This window comes from Anser anser (assembly GCF_964211835.1).
Source record: "Anser anser genome assembly, chromosome: 2".
Classification (NCBI taxonomy): domain Eukaryota; kingdom Metazoa; phylum Chordata; class Aves; order Anseriformes; family Anatidae; genus Anser; species Anser anser.
The window spans coordinates 68,306,767-68,328,952 of NC_139721.1; positions in this window are offsets into that span (position 1 = coordinate 68,306,767).

Sequence of the window (22,186 nt, forward strand, 5' to 3'; positions counted from 1 at the left end):
ATATACTCTGTCAGACTCAAGATAAAAGATTCACAGAGATCATAAACTTGTCAGCTGCAAGACAGCATAGATATACATGCTTCTGTTCTGACTGCCAGGTTCTGGAGAACTTTTAGTTATGTGGAGAAGAAATTTTCCTCCTTTCTAGCTCTTCCTGTATGTACACACTACTCTGATGACTATGTTGGTATGAAGTCTAATAAGTAATGTAGTAGAGTAAGAGGAATTTCAGGCTCAGTACATACTACAGGACACAAGATGCTTCCTTTGAAATAGCTTCAGTTTTATAAGTGTAAACATTAGAAATCTGAAAAACACATAAAGAACCCAATGAAAAAGATGAACATGTAGACTTCAGCTGAAAATAGGAACCCAGGGTAAGAAACTAAAAAAAAAAAAAAAAGGAAGAAAGAAGCTAGAGAGATAGTAGCCCCTTGGGGAGTTAAGACTTATATTAAAATAAAAGGTGTTGTAGGAGGCAGGTGAACTGAGTTGACATTTTAGGGAATTAAACAAAATCTAAAAGTGGAAATAGGAAATCAAAAGGATGATGTAAAAGTATGGTTTAAAAATAGTCTTGGAAGCAAGAGAAGGAAATACATAAGGTGAACTTTTAGTAGATATGAAGATCAGCTATCAAGGGAAAAATGAAAATATTAACATTTAAGGAGATGATGCAGGCTACAGAAAATTACTCCAAAGGAATATGGGGAATCTTAAAAGTCATTGGGAAGATGAAAAAGAAGACTTTCCTGAAGATGTGAGAAGGAAATATTGCTATACTGCTGCAGCACATAAAGGCTAAGAGGCTTAGGGTCAACTATAGTGACTGCATCAACTATAACATTTTCAGATGAATTGTTTTTTAGCGGTCAGATGTTACCCCAGCTGGAACAAGGCCAAAGTGACTGCGCAGCATTCTTACCAGCGTATGTATATGCTACTGCCACTGCCTGTAAGGAAGACTTATAGAAATATTTGCCATTAAAGTCTCTCCAAATGGAAGGAATTATAAATATATAGATACAGTCTCTACCCCTTGGATAACCACAGTAGCTTCATTCACAGATATGGAACAGAGATGTCTTGTTGTAGTCTAAGATATTGAATAACCTCTTTGATGTCTCGCATGTTCAGTTAACAGCTGTGGCTCCTATGAAATATATAAAATACCAGTGTGATGCTATACTGGATGCCTTGCACATTCCAAAAGTCTGTTTTCCTCTGCTTTACTTTTTAGCAGATGTATTCCAAATTTCAGGAGACTAACATCAATTCTTCTAAAGCACCCAGTTTTAATTTAGAAGAAAAAATAAAGCCATATAAAAATTATAACCTTAAATAGGTTAAAACCGACAGCTTCCTCTGAAGAAGAAACTAATTTAGAAATCTTCTGTACTGGATATGCACCACAATTTTGTTCAATCTTGATTTAAATGTTTCAATCGATACAGGTCTAAAGTATGTCCCTGGTGAGATCTTACCATCAGCTATTCAGCACATCAGCTCATCTGAAAACCTAAACCCAACTGCATGATGTCTAACTGGAACCAGCCTTTTTTTTTTTTTTTTTTTTTTTTTTTTTATCAGATAGGCACATTGAAGTTTTCAAAGAAAAAGAATCAAGTGAGCAAGAATAATACATATCAAAATGTAACATACCAAAATGAGCTCCTGGCATTTTCTAATATGTCAGACTCAAAGAATGAACAAATTTGATCATGTCCTACTATAAAGCAATACTATATTCAAATCATCGTTGGCTGTTTTATATTTTTGTTTTTAAGAAAGCATCATGATAATTTAGACAGGAGAATGGATCTCTTAAAATATTAGATTCAGAATTACCTGTGTATTTTCTTACTTTCTCATTTTGCCTGGAAGAGTATGTAGACATGCATGTGCAAACTACCCTTCATATCAAGTGAATTTACCTTTGTAGGGAAGAGTGCAAACAATAAAGCAACATGATATTTTCTGATATAAACCATCTTACGGACAAAGAGAGAAGACTAAGTACGTTAAGACAGGGAGAGGAAAATACAGAAACCTAATAAGAAGGTGAAGTCTACATATAAAAGCAATTACAAACCTCAGCTGTGGGAAGCAATTTTCATGACAACAACAACAAAAAGTCATTTTGTCTCCTCTGTGGGCCCTAGCCCTTAACTTTCCTAACATCCTATGGCATGCCTCTGCATGCTGCATGATGAGAACAGGCCAAAATTTAAAAGCTTTTAAAAAATTTAAAACTAGCGCTGAATCTATTTAACCTCAAACTATAAGAGAAATGTTTGGATACGAAATGAATTACACTTTATTAGAGGGGGCTATTTTCCCTTCGTAATCTAAATCTAGATATCAAGCTCAGGAAGTACTTACAATTCAGAGTCCCACGCTCATCTCAGTATTTCAACCACAACTGAGCTCAAGTCTCCTTTAGAGGAGGTTATTTTTCTAATCAACTAATGACATCGCTGACTACAATGTAGACACAGGACCAGTACTGGTACTACTTTAAATCTCATCTAAAGTCCATGGAGTCTGAGATAAAATACTAATCATCAAAGATTTCTGCACCCTTAAGTGACAATATGCTTAGCTCTATGAAGTTTGTATATGGCTATTCCATCAATAAAGCCAGAAAGATAAGCCCAATAGTTTACATAGCATTATTCTTAATTTAAACCAATATGACAAAAATCAGAAGTTAATCTATGTTTATGATTACAGTCACAGTTGTCTATTTTGCTTAAATGTTAAAGAGCCCCAAATATGTAAATTTAGCTCAATCTAGCAAATAGTAGGTAAAGAGGGTTAATCATCTCTAGCTGAAATTTCCTTTTATTCAATTTTCAATTACATTTTGCATGAGAAAGCATCGTTAGGAATGCCAAATAAGTGGAAAAAAAGAAAGATATTAATTAGACAAATAAGACTATATAACAAGATAAACAAAAATGAAAATGAAATGCTTCCAAACTTAATTTAGGCATAGGGCATGATCATTATGAAACTTAATAAAAGGTAACCAGATTTTTAAGAGTCAATTTTCAATTCAATTGACATGCAATGTGGTCCATTTACATGCAAAACATATCTTGGCTATCCACAGTTGGAAGAGGTTCAATTTTCCAATTACAGCTAATAGACATTTTAGTGGAGGTTGAGAGAAAAATTACGTGCAAGATAAAAGTGTGTAATGACCAGGTAAGTTGAGAAGGTATTATGTTATCAAAACCAAGGAAGAGTCAGATAAGGAAGAACAACTTTTGCTTTGAGAGAGAGAAAAGCATTGTGGAGAAAAGTAGAAGCCTAGATCCTGGTGGCTGCTAGCGTATGTCTGGTATGTGTGCAAGCATGGTGGGTATGTAAGAAAAAGTATAAAATAAGCTGAGAATCATTTCCCACTTTAGTATGGTTAGGAAGGGGATAGTTTGCTTCTCTTCTCTGCATGCAAGGGATCCAGAAAAAGAAGCTCTGCTTGTACTTGACTCTTTGTAGAGGGACTGGAGGCAGAGTCACCATGGCAGGTCATAGATCCTAACACTGCTATTTCCTGCATAAAATCAGTGCAGAGCCATGGTCTCATAACGTCTAGACAGAAGCATCAATGCTTACAACTCTAGTGTTGGGCGGGCATTCTTCATGATGCACTGTTCACTTCTGGTCCCCAGATATACTCCTGGCTGCACTTTCACATCTTGACTGGGTGCTGGGGGGAACCTAAAGTGTGCAGCAAGGCACCTTGGGCCATTGTTTCCTCTGGGAGAAACCAGGATGTGCAGAATTGGAGAGTGAAGCTGTTATTCAAAAGTTCCTATTGCTCAAGTACCTGAAAGTCTGTGCATCAGCCACTATCTGAAGCAAGAATTAGCTAGTCCTCACTATCTTGCTTCTCTGAGGATAGTCTCTCTCCAGAACCCACATAATTTTTACTGGCACAACTAATCGCTAATTTATTAAAGAAAGATACACCAGATCTGAAAACCTGTTGATTCTTCTCTTCCTGAGCTGGCCGGGAGCATTCCTGTGCCTGGCATTTTTGCAGTCCAGCAGTGTATTCCCTTTATCACTGTTTTGCCCACCATCACTATCATGCCCAAGCTCAGCTGAGAGTAGAAAAGCATTGCCACAACTCAGCATTAAGAAACTCAACAACAGAGACAAAATTATCATTTTCCCAAAAGTGGACAACATCTGATTAAATCTGATTAACTTTTTTTTTTTTTTTTCCTTGGGGGGGGGGTGGTGGTGGTGGTGTTCAATCAAGGGAAAACTTGCTGATATTTATACTTCCCAGTGAAAGAAAGGAACCTTAATTGGAGGAGCCCCAAACAGCAAAGACCCGCTTCCACTGCACCTGTCCCGGCACTCAGACTAATAATGAAAAGCCCATCCTTCTGCCACTGACTTGGCTTTCCTCCCTATGTGCAGGAAATCTGTCTGGCTCAATCCCTTCATGAGCAGGGTGAAACAACTCCAATTTCTGTGCTGGTGAAAGAACAGAAGTTTCCTCCTCTGAACTGGAGAGCATGCTCTTGAAAGGAATATGAAGGACCACGGTAGGACCAGAGACTTTCTCCTGGACAGTGAGGTCCACAAGCCTGGGTGAGGGCAAATGGATGGACGCACAACTGTGTGCTGATTTTACAAATTTTAAACATGCCTACTTAGAGAGACTGGCAGTCAAGTGCACCTAAGCAGCATAGATTATATAAACTGTTTTGGAGGACTGCTTTTCAAACTGCATGAAGGCAGAAAATCAGGAAAGTACTTAAATACATATTTATGCATGCCAGACCCATTAATTTTCTCTAAGAACATGGGTGTTATTTCAGCTCTTTTAGAGAATTGCCAGGGTTCTTCAACAGGCTTTGCTTTTAAAGGGGTCTAATCAAGTAATCAGGAGGAGCAAGGCCACCTCAGCTGGTTGGTGCTGCAGTTCTGACTCTGGGCACACTCTCAGGTTCCATCCAACCTCATCACCCTCTCTCATGCTGAAGCCTCAGAGATATATTCTGTCCAGAAAACACATGAAAAAATGAAGATGAGAGATCCATAAGACATGTCATCCTACGGCGGGGATAGATACTGCCAACTAAACTATAAGCAGAGGACTCTAGAAGGGAAAAGCCCACTGCATGCAGCTTTACAGCATGTCGCAGAAAGGCCAGGCAGGATCTGCCCCTGTAAAGATTTGCTGTTTGCACTCTGATGGCTGTGGTAGGATTTAACAATGGGAGAGAAATGCAGCAGATGCTCAGATGACGTCTTCTCAGTTTTTCTTAAACGACTAAGTTATTAGCAGCGTTAATTGTGTTCTGCGCTGTCTTACAGTGAAAACCTATCAAAAGAATATCTTAAAAATGGTTAACGGGAGAAACGAATATTTTTCCATGCTAATGCTACTGTTTGCAGGCTCTCTGTAGAACAGGAGACAAGGGAAGGGTGGCATGAACAGCCATAATGAAGCACTCACAACTGGGTTTATCTTGCGGTATTATGCATGCAGCCAATAAGCCCTTTTGTTTATATTTTTCCTCCTCTGTCACTTTGCAGGGACAAGGAATAAAGGTGAGATGTGAAAATCATTGTGAAAAAGTTTTTTAGCCTGTACAATTGATACATTCAGGCATTGTCATGATAAGAAATGGGGGATGAAGCAGGAATAGAGGTTAAAAAGAAAAAAAAGCTGAAAATGCAAAGCGAATGAAAGGGTAAGTAGATAGAAATTAGGGCTAGATATAGCACCATATCTTATTATGGTACTACCTTTTGATGTAAAGGTTTCCACTACCTGCTTCAACAAAAGACTGTCTTATACAGCCTAAGAAAAGGTTAAGCCACAAGACAAGGGCAAAAGGGAAATGTTAATACAGGCAGAAATATATTCTTTTGTGAAAGAAGCAAAAAGCTTTTCTTCATTGTTTTAAGAGAAATTTTCAATAAGCACATTTTCATGTGAATTCATAATTTCTTCTGCAGCCTGTCAAGTGTTTCCCCCAGCATTTAACATCAGAGTGAGTGTCTAGATTACACACTCACCCGCCCTATTATTTCACAGGATTAATGACTGTTTCTAGCTAAATAACATTTCTGTTGAATAGCCCTTGCATCAGAAAGCTGAGGCTTCCAGTATGCAGTCTCAGCTTCAGCTCTGATCTGAAGCAGAAGGAAGCCTTCAAGCTGACACTGAGGACAGAACAGAGAAGTGATGTGGCTGAGATTAAAGGAGGAAGATTCCAATGTGTGATCTCAATTGCTCTCAGAGAATCCCTTCTTGCAGATGTCAACACAAAAGATGTCCTGACAGGAGGCACTTGGCATTTTTACATTGTTGATCACTCTGCACAAAGGGATGGAGTCCAACGACTGGGATTCTCCCAGGATCTGTAGGGGCCCACAGCACAAGGTGTGTACATATTAATATTCTTAGCTCCAACCACATAAATGTGGCTTAATGTAATCTTCTTTCCCTTCTGTGATCAGTCATTGGCAAAGAACCACTACGGAACAGCTTTGTCCCACTGACTAAAGATTAGCACAAATGAATGTACAAATATCAAGAAAGTTGTTCTGAAACCCAACAAAGTATTTGCAAAATATCTTGTAGTTACTGTATTTATCAGAAACATATACCTATATACTCACGTATAGAGTGAAGGTATACATGCAATACACATATTACTATACATGTGTGTGCAATTACACATGTTATATACATATTTATATAAAATAAAACGAAGTTTTACAATTGCTGGGATATATTGCCAGAACCATAGGGTGCATTTTTGAGTACAAAGTACAGGAAATCACCAGATTACTAGCATATTTGCAGTATAGAGCTTGACAAGGTCTATTTGAACTACTTCTGCAAATACAAAATGATACAGACAAAAGATTCCTCCATTATCAAAGCATCTTTCAGCCCACACTGTTTTTCATCCTGCCCTTCCATTTTACACATTTCCACCAAATACACGACCCAGCTATCATAGAATCATAGAATATCCCGAGTTGGAAGGGACCCATAAGGATCATCAAGTCCAACTCCTGGCACCGCACAGGTCTGCCCAAAAGTTTAGACCATGTGACTAAGTGCACAGTCCAATTGCTTCTTAAATTCAGACAGGCTTGGTGCAGTGACTACTTCCCTGGGGAGCCTGTTCCAGTGTGCGACCACCCTCTCGGTGAAGAACCTCTTCCTGATGTCTAGCCTAAACTTCCTGTGCCTCAGCTTGACACCATTCCCACGGGTCCTGTCACTGGTAATAATGGAGAATAATGCTAATGCTATGCTACTGCTACAATGGGTGGACTAACACATGTTGCTAATTTAGAAGAACTGCATTAAGTGGAAGAGTGTGGAGATTTCAGGAGTGCTATCCAGTCCCCTCTGTAATGAACCACAACATCGTATAGCCTTGCTCAAGTTTACTGACGCTCCATCTCCAAACTGCTAAATATATACATAATTTTGAAACTACTGATGCCTGCTAAAGACAGAAACACAAGAACACACAGGAAAAAATATTTTGAAAATCCAGTCTCAGGCTGCTAATGTAACTATATTGCAGCTGGCACCATGCTTAGCTTAATTACGCAAGTTGAAATGAAGGCTATAGATAAAAGGAGAAAAGATATACCAGTGGTCTGTCCACAGAAGCAGTGCCCCTGCACGGCAAGCAGTGGAGGAAAGGAGATGGGCATGGAAAGCATAAGGAGTGCACCAAAGGTAGCCAGGGGTGGGCCAGTGATCCCAAGACCAACTGAGAGCAGGCCTGAACAGCAGTTTAAGATTCTGGGCAATATAAATCAGTGTATTTAAACTCACTGTAATACATCTGTACCATCTTATACCTGCTGAAAATCCAGTCAAATGTATTTCACTTGATAGCAACGATAAATGGAGAAGTGGACTTAAATTACTACTTGCATTATGTGTATCAGCAATAATGAAAATGCAGCCACTGGAGAAAAAAAAATCCCTTCAAATGAGGTCTTTACGATGCTAACATTATGTAGAACACATTATTAAAGAATAGTCTAACAGGTTGATTAGCCCTTTCTAAATGGTGCCAATCCATTATTAATAAAGCAATCACAGTTTTAAGGCCTGATTCTCAATTATTTCATTAGCTGAATGAAAAATTAAACAAAGATGAAGAGAAACATTTTAGCTTCCTTAGAAACCCTAGAAAGGAAAGCCTTTTCTCCCACACTATATTTAATAAAACATTTGGCAAGCAGAATAACCAGCCTTTAAGGTTGAGGATTTCTGCTGGTGAACATACGTCAATAAATCCACCACATTTGCTCATTAACTCTGAGTCATGGAAAGATTTAGCAGAATACATTACATTAACAGTAGGAAAATGCCAAAAGATTTAGATGCTTTACTTGACCTTTGTTTATGAATTGTCTTGATCTAGAAATGGGGCTGAAAGCTTTTTGTAAAAACCCTTCATCTTTTGAAAAAGGGTAAAAAGGAACCTTCTTGAAATACGGAGTGAATAATAATTACACACAAATCCAATTTTTAAGTTACATAAAACTCACAATACTTTTTTCCCTTTAAAACAAATCACTGAGAAACAAAAGTGCTGTCTGGGCCAACCGACAGAGATGTAATTCACAGAATCACAAAATCAATTCATAAACAGAACAGCAGAACTTCTAAGAACAAGTCAATGTGTAAAATTCGAAATGTTTCACGTTCTTTTTCTCATCTTCCCCATACTTATACACAATAACTAGCTACCACGTTTCCACTTGCTGACAGATGAATACCCACCACCCTGTGTGAGAGCCAAAGATTCACCTTAAGTTCTGCTATGTCAAGAGATGCACACTGATCTTCTTTCCCTTCCAAGTAAACCAGAGGTCACATCTTCCTCATCCTACAAGTTATTTGCAGACCAGATTAGCATGATCTGTTGAATTCATCTGTCATCCACAGGCTGGGTTACTCCCTTGAGTTACCTTCCACAGGAGGAAGGACGCTAACCTCTACTCTGATACATAAACCATAGTTTGCAAGCAATGTGTGGGTTTGAACTATACCCAAAGGGGATGGTGAAACCTTATTCATTTGAACCTCTTGAACGTTTTGGTCTTATTCCTTAATTCTTTCTGAAAGCCTTCATATACACTTCAGGCCACCTAACAAATACTATGACACCAAAACTGCTTGCAGAAAGTTGCCCATCAAAGATTTATTTCATAAGACCTTGGGAAAGGACTGCGAGGGAGGTGATTTACAGTTGTATCAGGCAAGAGTTGTAGCAGGGAGAAATGGATGAACAAATTTCCCCAGTGACTCTCCAAGACACAAGCAGATCATGACAGCTGCTGCATCCCTTCAGCTAATGCACTGTATCTGTAAGGATGTTGTCTGATATTTTGGAAAATGGGCTTACGGGCCATTTCCTTCCCACAGTACTTGAGGTGTCTCTCAGCCTAGGATCAGGAAGGCGTGCCTGCTTGTCAGAAATAAGCTCATCTCACTCAGTCTCACTGCTTAAAACACCTTATTGCCACATCCAAAATGAGTGCAATCTTTTTCACGTGCTGAGACAGTAGAGTGGGACATTCCAGAAACATAATTATATGAATGTTCAACTAAGCACACATCTGTGTTGGTGTTACAAATGTGTCTTCTTTTTTCCTTATCCTTTTTTTTCTTTCCATTTTTCTTAAAAATGTATTTGTATATTATTAAGGTTCTTTTTATATTAGTGGCTGACGCAAAAGAGGCAAAATTTGGAACATGAAGTGCAAGCAGAGATGTAGTGAACAGAATTCAAAAGGTTGTTCTAAGAACACAAAGCAACTGGGGAAAAAATGTTTCTGGGAGAAGATGATGAAAGGACTAATCTCTATTGGAAAATAGACAATAATGGGAATATGTATATATTTTAAATAATAAACCATAGCATTCTTCCAAAAGCATTTTATATCAGCAGATAAAGCCTACCACAGCATTTTCCTTCTCCTGCTGTTTTCTGAGAATAGCCTATGTAAGAGTTTATACCATTAGCTTTATACTGTGTTTTGAAAATATATACTAATGGTTTATGCTTTATGCACTCAAGCCTGTAGTCCAGCTATGACATGCTCAATCTCCCCAAACATGTTGATGCACCTACCCAGGGTTATATCAGGCTTGGGCTGGGAAAGTAATCCAAACCACTCTGCCTTCATCCAGGCTCATAGCTCCTCTTCATCCAGTCCAAGAGTACTGGCAGCAGGAAGCACTAACCCTGAAGTTTATACATCAGCATAGCACTTCCCAAGCATGCTGTGGATACCATGAGCTCAAGTTCCAACCACCTCTCCATACACCACTGCAAATGGAAATTGCATGGTCCACAGCACACAACTGCTCCTGCATCCTTGTGTCAACTGGAAGAGCATCCAGAAGCCTAGCCTACACAGCAGCCACCTGAGCAGGCAGGTCCAACAGCAGGCTCATAGGCTCCCAGAAGCAGGAAGGGTCTTTTTCATTCATTGTGTGTGATACTCAGCACAATGGGACCCTTTGATTAGTCTTGTAGCAATTATTTCTTACTAATAAATGTTTTCTGGACTACATGAGGCATCAGTGCTACATATTCCCTGCAAGCTTTCCAAGTCCAATGCCACTTATAAAGCAATGCTTTTTGGGTCTGCATTGTGTAACAGTGATGATCCAGGCCTGCTAAGTGACTGCAGAGCGACCAAGATATTAAAGTCATAGGAAAGGAGGAAAGATTTGCTTTGATTAGCATTCTGCTAATGTGCTTCATGTTGCTAATCCTTGACCTCAATCTGCTAATACAATACTTTCAGATTTGGAGTGCCAAGAGCATTTTGGAGATCATCCATTCTGGTGTAGGAAATTTAATTTGGGCTTGCAGGAAGTGGCAGAATTGAAAACTGACGAGGTGATAATACATCATATTACAGTATTAGAGTATCTGATTTCTGATTTACTTTTGCAGTGCTGTAGAAGCAGACTAATGTGCACAAATTAGAGGTCTGAAAGGACTGGAAGACACTACCCGTATCCAATAGATCAGATGCTTAAAATAATGAATACCTGCTATTTACCTGTTATCAAAAAAAAAAAAAAAGAAAAGTAAAATGAACTATAATACATTCATAGTAAACATAATTTTGCAAGAAAGCAAGTACAGGATAACAAATGTTAGTAATCCTCTGAAAGAGAAAAAGATGTTGAGTATTTTTGAAGAATGCCAGTTGTGATTCTTTATAGCCATACTTTGAAATAAGTAGAATAATCTGTTATATCCCCATATCTGTTGTTATGAAAAAGTTTTAATCATAATTCCTGCGTCATTACATTATCAGAGAACTGAATTATGAATCCTAATCTTTCCACTACAGGTGACAAGAGCAGTTTTGTCATCAGATTTTGCAGAACAGGATCAGGCTGAATATTCAAGTCACTATTCAGCATGAAAAAAGGGCTTTGTGTAAATGTTGACAAGCAGAAAGTATCACTGGTCCTGCATGTTTAAATTTAAAGTGGATAAATAATCATTACAGAATCAATTTACTTGTGAAAATATTCACAGTCTCACTTTCTCTGTTAACACAGCTTCTGATATGTAGCCAATGTATTTCATGATATCACCTATCTGAGCAGCATTTATTCCCCAAATAAATAAATAAATACGCTGATAAAAATGTGGGGACCTTCAGCAAATACTTGACTTAGAGGAGTAGTCCTTATACCAGCAAGTCTGCTGAAATTGGATGCCTTTCTTTTCTTATTTCCATCACTACCTTGCTAGGAAGTTGCACGTTTTCCCCATCTATCCTGTGGATTATTTGGGGGGCCTTAGATAACTGTTGTTTCTAAGATGTTCAGGCAACATTTACAATAGACTTTATTATTATTTATTATTATTAATTTATTATTTTTTAACAGTGTAAGAGAAAGAATATAACAGGATTATTTCCATTATTAATATTATTATTTTATTTAAGAACAATAACTCTTTCTGGGAAGTACACAAAAGTACCTCTTAAGATATGGATATGAGTAAATGGTAATTTGGATCTTTGAAAAAGAACTGTGTGAAAAACACATTAATAGCCGAGAAGAATCAAGACAGAACTAGTACTAAGAAAGTAGTGCTGTAATGCCAAGATATACTTTATGTGAAGTGTTGCTTGTGCCATATGACAATCTTCCAATTCCCAAATCTAAATTTTATATTTGCTTTATGTTTCCACACATTTTTTTTTCAGCAGCTGTTACTGCTTTTCTTGATTTTACCTACTTTTAAATTAATCCATTTGGTCCTTCCCTCTTAGCAAGGGTAGACTGTCCTGAACCATAATGATACTTAAAATCACGTTGAAAATGAATTAAGCTGTTTTCCAAGCTGCACCACATACAGCTCTATTCTGCTTAAAAATGCTCTTACAAAACAGAAATGTCAACTGTTTCATAGATTGGAAATTATAGAAACGCTATTCATCATATTCTAATTGTATAAATGACAAAAATTTGGAAATTATATTTTGATCTGGTTTTACTACAATGAAATTAATATAAAATCTTTTGAAAGAGCTCTAACAATCAGAACTGGACCTATCAGATTATATATAAAACACTGTTTTTCTACATTATGCAAAAAATTATTAACAGTTATAAAATGCAGAGGTTTAATTTTGTACAGATGAAATGAAAAAGTTTCATCAGCTGTCTTCATTTACATCAGTCATCATTCTGCTTATCAATAGTTGCAATATCATGTTAGTTTGAGTTAATCTTCCAATTTTGTAAAGTATAAATGAAATTAACAAACTTGTGAGGAAGCACATAAATAATGTAAGACATGCTGGAAAATACTGATAATTCTAGTTTGAGGACTATATACAGCAAAGCCACAAAGTGACACAAATTTCAACAAAAGAAATCTTCAATAGATCTCTTGTCCAAGTATTTTTCCAGTTTCCTTGAGTGTACTTTTTGCATTTGTAACATTCTTTATTAAGAAATTGTACATCTACTACATTTTGCAAGAAAATCCCCCTCCATTTGTTTTGAACCTGGTCTCTAGTTCTCACACTGAAAGAGATGGTGAATAATCCCCATCACACTTGTAACTTCATAGGTGTCTATCAGATCACCTGATCTCAACTCAATCATTCCTCTTCAGGGAAAAAAAAAAAAAAGTCCTAGTCTACTCAGTTGTTTCTAATATGGAAGTTATTCCACATCCTTCTCACATGGCAGTTTAATTATCTCAGAGACCTCTACTGATGGACTTCGCATCAAAACCTCTTTGGAAGCCCAAGCAGACTCTATCAGTTGAGTCACTAATTTTCACATGCTGACCACATAAACTAGAAAAGATTTGAAGAGTAGACATATCAATTCTTTCCAAATAGATCATTAGTGGATACCTGGTATCCACTAATTCTGTCTTTTTTTTCTACTAGTTTCCCAGCACAAATTTCAGTTACAAAACTGTAGTTTACTGATTACACCTAAATCTTTGTAGATGGGCATTACGCTTACCATCCTCCTGTATTCAGGTACCAACAGTTTTACAATACAGTATTACACACTACCACTGTTAAGCTATTTTATCCCTCAATTATTTTGGGACCCTTTGGTGAATACTGTCCATTTCTCATACTCTCTTAGCGTTCATTTCCCCTGTTTCTACTACAACCTCTTCTACATATATTTCAATTCCAGACAAACCCACTGTTGAGCCCTTCCTAAAAGAAAAAAAAAAAGTAAAAAAGTAAATAAAAGTATTTTTTTAATACACTGTTGAAAAAAAGTATTTTTCAATAGGACTCTCCCTGGTCTCAATACTGAGTGCTGATGTAAAGAGATGATATGGTTTGTTGGCAACAGACTTCTTCTTTTATACTCCTACCCCTACTCAAGTGTTTCCTTTTTATGCTTGGACTTATAAACCATCCCTGAAGGACTTCCTGCACCTTAGTATGAATGGGGATCAATGTTTGTTGTGATTCCTTTAGCTACTTGCTCTTCAAGCTCTTGTTTTGCCTGCCTAATTTTACCTTTGTGTAACTGGACAGAGTTTAAGATTATTTTTCTTTTATTAATTTTGATTCAATTTCTATTTTCTGAAAGATGCCTTTTTTTCTAGTAACCTCCATCACTTTGCTGATTAGCCATACTTGTGTCTTTTTTCAGTCCTCCCTCTAATGCCGTACTTCCAGGATGGTGTTCCTTGGTAATCTTCATGCTGCACACAGGGACAACTCTCCCAGCTGATTCTTTTAGGTAATAATAATGATGCTTTCTCATTTTTATACAGCCCATCTTTTGAAGTGAAGCAGGGGATTTTTTTGCTCTCTGTTGCTCTTGAAGGGAAGCCAAACCTTAATACAGTATTGGTGATAACACTAATATGCTGTGAGGTTTCAAACCAAGCCAGTCCTTGCTTTGCTAAATACTGACCCAAGGGTTGAATTTTCCTTTGTGAGTATTATAAGTAGCTGTTCAGTATGAAAAAATCGTTGACAGCACATAAGAATCAAATCTCTGCTTCATGTCCTGATACAACATTTGCCCAGTGTGCATGGGAAAGCCTGAAGTTACCCAATACTAATTTTCTCTGCTTTCTGCTTCTCTCAGAATATTGCTTTGGTTTTGCTATTCCAGTCAAGCAGTCAGTAGCGTGGCCCAAGTATTACATTCTTCCTGTTCATGCCTTGAATTTCAATCCATACTGATTCTAATGTTACAAACTGCAGTGGTGAGTTGGCTAATGTGATTTGAATCTCATCTCCTTTAACATACAGTATTATTACGCCACTTTATCTTTCTTGGATATTTCTAACTGGTATTAATGTCTCTTTGATTGCCCTCTTTCCAGTAAGGTTTTATACACGCTATTACATCCATGTCTTCATTTGGGCATACATTCCAGTTCCATCTCGTTTCTTGGATTTATACAAGTTGTTTAGATGTACACATAATACTATTCTAGTTCCCTTCTTGGTAGCCTATTTAAATGACACTCCATTTGTTTTTTCATTTCCTATATATGAATAAAATACATCATCTATATGTTGTTCATTGAAAGAATGAAAATAATCAATTATTCACTTACGGATATGAATGTCTTATTTCTCAACTTTCAAGTGTTATCCCAAGATCTTATTATTGAACCTACAGAAATGTCAAAAGCTCAGTGCCTGACTGTCCTCTAGACATCCCAATCTGACTGGGGGCATTTGGGGGAAATCTTCTCTGGATACTCCTGGTTTTTTTTTGTTGTTTTTTTTTTTTTTTAATTGGAAATTGTGCAAAGTATTTCAATGAAGGCAGTAATTAATTTCTTCATTCTGGCATACTGTTTTCACCAAATGCTACAGCTACCATTATCCGCTGTTATATATATCTGAATAACATAAACATATGACCTGCAAAAGGCTTCATTCTGCTATACTTTGTATTAATAGGAATTTTGCAAACAACTTTACTAAAGTCAAATGAAGTCATAATGTGTATGCCTGCTACCTCTGTCAGCAACAGATGCCTAGGAAATCACAAGAAAAGGCCAAACATATTTCTCCCAGACTCTAGCAACTGGCATCTCAAAGACTTCCTGATCCAAAGACGCTATATTGTTTTTGGCAAACCTTGACATTCTCCTTCCAATGATTTCTCTAATCACATTCTGAATCCATGTAAATAAAGCACTAGCAAAACTGTAGATGGAACACAGGGTACAGGAATTTTCATCCTTGGTCTGATCACTGGTCTGTCAGACTCTTATCAGGAACAGCAACTGCATTTTGTGCTGGAGCATCTGTGGACACCAGCTATATATAAAAAATTAAGAGAGTTGTGGTTCTTTCTTCTGAATTGATTAAATATAGAATGAGATCAAGCTGCACCCCTTCTGAATTGGAAAATAGCTCTGAAGCCTAGAACTACACTTTCCAGAAGAAACTTGGGAAGAGCAAAACAAAATTCCTTCTCAAGTGCCATGCCACATCCTGCGCTACAGGAAAATCAACATAACTCAACAGAAGTTCAGTGGGATGACACAATTAACAACAGTGGAGCATCAGGCCTTTTGGTCTCTACCTAGTCTCTGCATCCACCTTCAGTGCAAAATCAGGTACAATGTGCACCTGAAAAGAACAGACACTGATCTATTCTGTTAAGCTGAGAGCCTGTCTAATGCAACTTAAATTATGAAAAACCACACCTTTAGGGAACACTGAAAAAAAAAAGTAATCCACCATCTGTTTTTATATGAAAGAGGAAGAATACTGAAATGCATATTTTACTCTTCCAACAAAGCTACTTCAAAAGTAGATGGGATGTGAGAGATACACCTTGCCAATGCACACGGCCCTTGCCTAGCTCTCCTCATCCTTTTAAACAGTTCTGACCTGGCCAAGTTCAAAGCACTTCAACACTGTGTTGGGCATGTTCTGCAGCTTTTTTACTAGCCAGGAGGTGTACCCTGAAATAGAAACATGATGCATTCACTAGCAGCTGTGAAGTGTTCTGCTTTCAAAAACTGCAAGAAGCACCAGATGAATTTGCCCAACTGCTCCCTCCTAATGTACAACTTCTTATCTTTTGCTCTAGTTTAAAACTGTGTTGTTCTAAAATACTGCATCTAAAAATCTAGATGTTATAAGCAGTTAAAGCCAAACTAACATTTAAGAGCCTCATGAGAACCTAAAATCCAGCTCCTTATTTCAAGTTCCTCTGGGAGAAAGAAAGAAAGGAGCAGTCTTTCCTTGGAGGAAATAGAGTAAGAGAAAGAATGAGAAGTTAGCTGTATCAACCCAAGGATTTCTTCAACCACATAAATCAAAAATGTGGATGGATATTTTCATAGATATATATACACATACATACAGATACCTATGTACTGAAGCTGCTGTTTGCCCTGTAAATATTTATGTCAATTCAGTGTCTTCTTTTATTGTCAGAGGTAAGAATGCTTGCTAAATCATCTAGCATGCCATTAGCATCATGACTAAACAAATCTAACCTTGACAAACTAGAAACAGTTAATCTACAGAATGAGGGACTTTAGTTCTGTGGGACATTAAAGCCATATCAAACTAATTAATCTATGATTCTGCTGGAAAAAATATATATTGATGTGAGAAGCAAAAAACTGCCCAGGGTTCTATAATACCATGAGGAAAGGAAAATGGCCTGTTTATCTATCATTTTAAATGTACAAGCTGCATTAATAAAGCTCTGTGGAAAGATATTAATTAGGAGTCAAGTCATCTTGCAAGAGTTCTGTGGATCTCCTGTTGTTTGATAGGGTTGTTTCTTAGATTTTGTGCACTGCATTTAGATTCCTGAAGCTTTCATAATCAAGACTTAAAAAGAAAGCCATCCTCCCCACTGAAATATTTGCATTCCTTTAGCACCCACTTCATTAACAGTCTCTGCTTCTCTGTGTCTGAAAGCTGGGCTGCCCCAACATGATTTCCTTTCTAAACCAAGTCATTTCTTCCCCGTCATGCTTTGAACCTCCAAGACATTTCCAGTCTGCCTCAAAACATGGAAATATAATTGCAAAAACAATCATAGAACATCCCGCGTTGGAAGGGACCCACAAATAAATAATTAAACACAATTTACAACAGCCAGGCAGGAGACATGGATCTTTTTGTAGGCATAAGTAAAGGATGCCTGGGACAGCAGGATTCTGAGGTGGCCATGGCTAGAGAAGGGAACCAGCAATGTGAGCAGCACGTGCAGATTCTACCCCTTGAACAGCCCTTCACTTCTGCTGCTACTAAAAATGGTGAAGCTGAGCTGGAGGACACAGCATCTACCATAGGAAAGAAATAGTTCCTCTAATCAGCTGTATCTGACACCCTGCTCCCTGAAAGCAATGGGAGCAGCAAGCTCTGTCTACACTGCCACAAAACCTTGAGCTGGCTTGGAGAAGAGCTGATGTGTTCCTCACTGTTTTAAGATGATCATCTCTTCTTTCCATCCCTGTACTAATTTTTTAATCAACATTTCAGCAGATGGAATGAAACATCATTTTGATTACAAGTACATCTTTAAAACATCACTCCTGAGCATAATTTCCCAGTGACTAGACAAAGAAAACTTCTGATTTACCCTCTGCTTTTAATTTTTTTCTGAGCGAATATTATGAGTAAATCAGTCATCATCATGTCTCCTCAGTCAGTTTTCTTAGTTTCTCTGAATCCACCCACACATGACTGAAGGCACTACACACAAAAGTCATGCTATCTGAGGTTGGCAAGAGGCTTCTCTTCCAAGCAGTGCAAGACAGATATGTTAATACCTCCAGCAAATATGTATACAGTGGAAAAATTCCCCATCACTTGCATTTTTATATCCTGCTAGGATTGAATCATGACTGACTAAGGATGCTGAAGACTATTATTCAGTTGGAGATTATTTTTCTCTATTAAGATGCATTAAAAAGGAAACACTCCCAATCTCTCACATTCAAACTTTTCACATCACTTTCTGCAAGAGCAAGGTTATTAAACAGCTGCTGATTTTGACCCTTTGAAATGACCGCAATTTAGTAATGGAATTTCAGTTCTTCACCTGTCACTGCATACAAATTTATTAGAAGCTTTAGACTGAACTTCTGTGCAAATAAAAATGATTGTCACCATTGTTACCAGTCATAAAGAATGGATTCAGAGTGCTTCTTAATAGGATGCAAATGCTGTGAGTTGTTTCTTATCAATTATTTCAGTCTAAAAAAATAAACAGTTTAAAAAGGTGAACATGAAGATGCAGTCAGCAAGACAGCAAATGTTAGAAGAGGACAGAGCTCTAAATGTGGGCACAGTGGGATACCTAGACTGCAGAGAACTACCAAAGGGGGATGCCTGGAGTATGGAGTCTTTTTTAATTAGCAGCAAGCTTCTCTGAGACAGCCAGCTTCCCGCAGTAGCATTGCACTTCCTATAGAGGTAGGATGGAGGTCAGTTAATTGGTTCTTCACAAACATTTAGCTTCATTGTATAACTCAAAGCTTCTCATTTTGGCTTACAATATATTTCTCTACTACTAGTGAGTTGGAGAAGTGTGGTCCCAAAATTGACTCCTGGTTTGTTTAATCATACTTTTTGTATTTCAAAACTGGCCAATTCAGAAGTCCTCAGTATAATGACTAAGCAGTCAGATCACTGTGAAGACTGGCACATTAATATGTTATCCTGACACATCCCATATACTTTATGGTGCCTAGTCCCTTTCTGTCTTAAAAGGGCTGGAGAGCAAGCAAGGAAGATGAATCAGCCCCAAGTTTTGTATCTGCCTAAATTACCTTCAGGAAGGAGCTAAAAAGTACAGGGGCTGGTTCCTCCAGCATCTCCAGTTCCAAGGTCTGATCGGACATCTTGGAGGTAGCTTTCTCTGTTTTAAAGAACAGTTTAACTGTCCACATTTTTAGCCTATCTTAAACATGTCAATAATGTTGTGTTGGGTCACAACAACCCCATGCAATGCTACAGGCTGGGGAGAGAGTGCCTGGAAAGCTGCTGGTGGAAAGGGACGTGGAGATATTGGGTGAGAGCTGTTTGAATATGGGCCAGCAGTGTGCTCAGGTGGCCAGGAAGGCCCACACCATCCTGGTTTGTATCGGAAATAGTGTGGCCAGCAGGACTAGAGAAGTGATTGTTCCCCTGTACTCGGCTCTGGTGAGGCCGCACCTCGAGTACTGTGTTCAGTTTTGGGCCCCTCACTACAGGAAGGACATGGAGGTGCTCGAGCGTGTCCAGAGAAGGGCAGTGAAGCTGATGAAGGGTCTGGAGAAAAAAGTTTTATGAGGAGCAGCTCAGGGATCTGGGGTTGTTTAGCCTAGAGAAAAGAAGGTCCAGGGGAGACCTTATCGCTCTCTACAACTACCTCAACGGGGGCTGTAGTGAGGTAGAGGTCAGTCTCTTCTCCCAAGCAACAAGTGATAGGACAAGAGGAAATGCCCTCAAGTTGCACCAGAGGATATTTAGGTTGGATATTAGGAAAAATCTCTTCACTGAAAGGGTTGTGAGGCATTGGAACAAGCTGCCCAGGGAAGCGGTTGAGTCACCATTCCTGGACGTATTCAAAAGACATGTAGATGTGGTGCTTAGGGACATGGTCTAGTGGTAGACTTGGCAGTGCTAGTTTAATGGTTGGACTTGATCTTAGAGGTCTTTTCCAACCTAACTGATTCTACGATTCTATAATAATAGAATGCTGTCAAGGGAACTCAGATTGCCAAGAAACGTCTCAAAGAATTTAGAAGTTCTGCAAACAGTTATATTTTAAAGCATCTTAGGACCGTGTAGTTTGGAAGAGACTTCAGGACATTTCTGGTCCAACCTCCTGCTCAAAGAAGAGTCAGCCATGAGGTGAGACCAAGTTGCTCAGGGCTTTACCCAGTTGGGTTTTGAATTCCTCGAACTATGGAGACTGCACAGCCTCAGCTGTTCTTATAGTGAACATTTTTCTCCCTATATCCAGTCTGAACCTTCTCTTTCTAGTTTACCACTGTTATCTTTCCTTAGAAATGGCCTAACAAATGTCAAATAAAGCAGAATAATCACCTTCTTTGATCAAACATCAGTCCTGTCAACATATCCCACCCAGTATGTTGTCAGCCTTCCTAGCTGCGAAGGCACACTGCTGACTCAAAAGGAGCTTACTTTCTACCAGAAGTTCTCCAGTCTTCTGGAGAATAGTCTTCTATCCCTTTCCATGATAATAATTTCTTCCCAGAATACAGTCTGTAAGAATTTGGCGCCCCTAAAAGCAGTGTCAAGAGCAGCATCACTCTAGCAAAACAAGCCATTTCCTAAAGAGGACCAGAAATAATTCAAACACACTAACCCACATATCTTTCCTATGGCTATTCAAATCCTGTACTTAAATACTGAAAGCATACTTACGCCTAGAAAGGTTAAAAAAAAAAAAAGGCAAATATTTTACATAACAACACAGTAGATCAATAGATACATTTGATACATATTTGTGATGAAAAATGTGTAAAAACACACTGTAATAGAACTAAAATAAAGTCTACATCCAACTGTAAGAAAAATTAACTACACTAACATTAACTGTATTAACTACTAAAGAGGAAAAGAAGATAAAGAGTTACTTATACCTCAGGCAATTTTTAATCTTTACTATTGATGTTTTGTTTCTGCTGACAATTACTCCTAAGACCTTACAGGAAATAATAGTTGAATACATCAATGGTTCTAACAGGACAAGGAAAATACTCATTCAACCAACAAGCCACAGTTTACAAGGCTTACTTTAGGAAAGGTATAAACTGCTTAACTTAGATCACTGAGTCAGGGGCCCAGGCATCTATGATTCCCTGTCCCAAGCCAAGCCATCTTTAATAAGAAAGTAAATTTTAAATATTTGCAGCTCTAGGTTGGTCACAAGCGGTCCTACATAAGATTAGATATTTTATATTTGTCTTAGGATTTCACATGTGGAGCATCACCATTGATACCTGTTAGCAGTAAAGAACACTTTGTAGGACTTGAGGGTTCAGTATTGATTTTTACCACATCGTGAGGCACAGACTCTTAGATATTTCAGGAGTTCTAAAAACTGAGTGATCTTTACAAAGCCAGTGCTGCATATTCCATTTCTGTTAGGTTAAAGAAACCCAAAGAGGGATGATAGTATCAAAGTGGGCTTTTATCCACAAGGTCCTTGTTTAAGGTCATAACAACCAGGCAATTTCTCATGTGTTCCTCCTGACTCATAGTGAACTCAAAATACCTACTTGATCACATACTTTTCTTCAGGGACCTCCATATTCTCCTCAAGCCTCTGAGCACTGCCTTAAAAGCATGCCCATTCATAGGTTACCTCCAGTCTTGGAATTAGATTAACTTTTGCAAGAATAAGGTCACCATTATTCAGATCTCATTCTTTTAGTGAAGGCAAATGAATTCCAAATATTTTCACCTTCACTGCACATGACATATATTAAGTGAATGTATCTGCACTTTACTATTCTGGGTGTCAGACTTCTCCCATTTCAGAGGCCTTTCCTCAAGTTTCTGTTATTTTTCTGTTTCTTTTCATGGGTTCCTGAAGAATTGATTGCTAATGGCTTTTGTAAATATAGACGTGATTTTTTTGTTGTTCTTTCTTTTTTCTTTTCTTTTATTTTCTCTTTTCTTTTCTCTT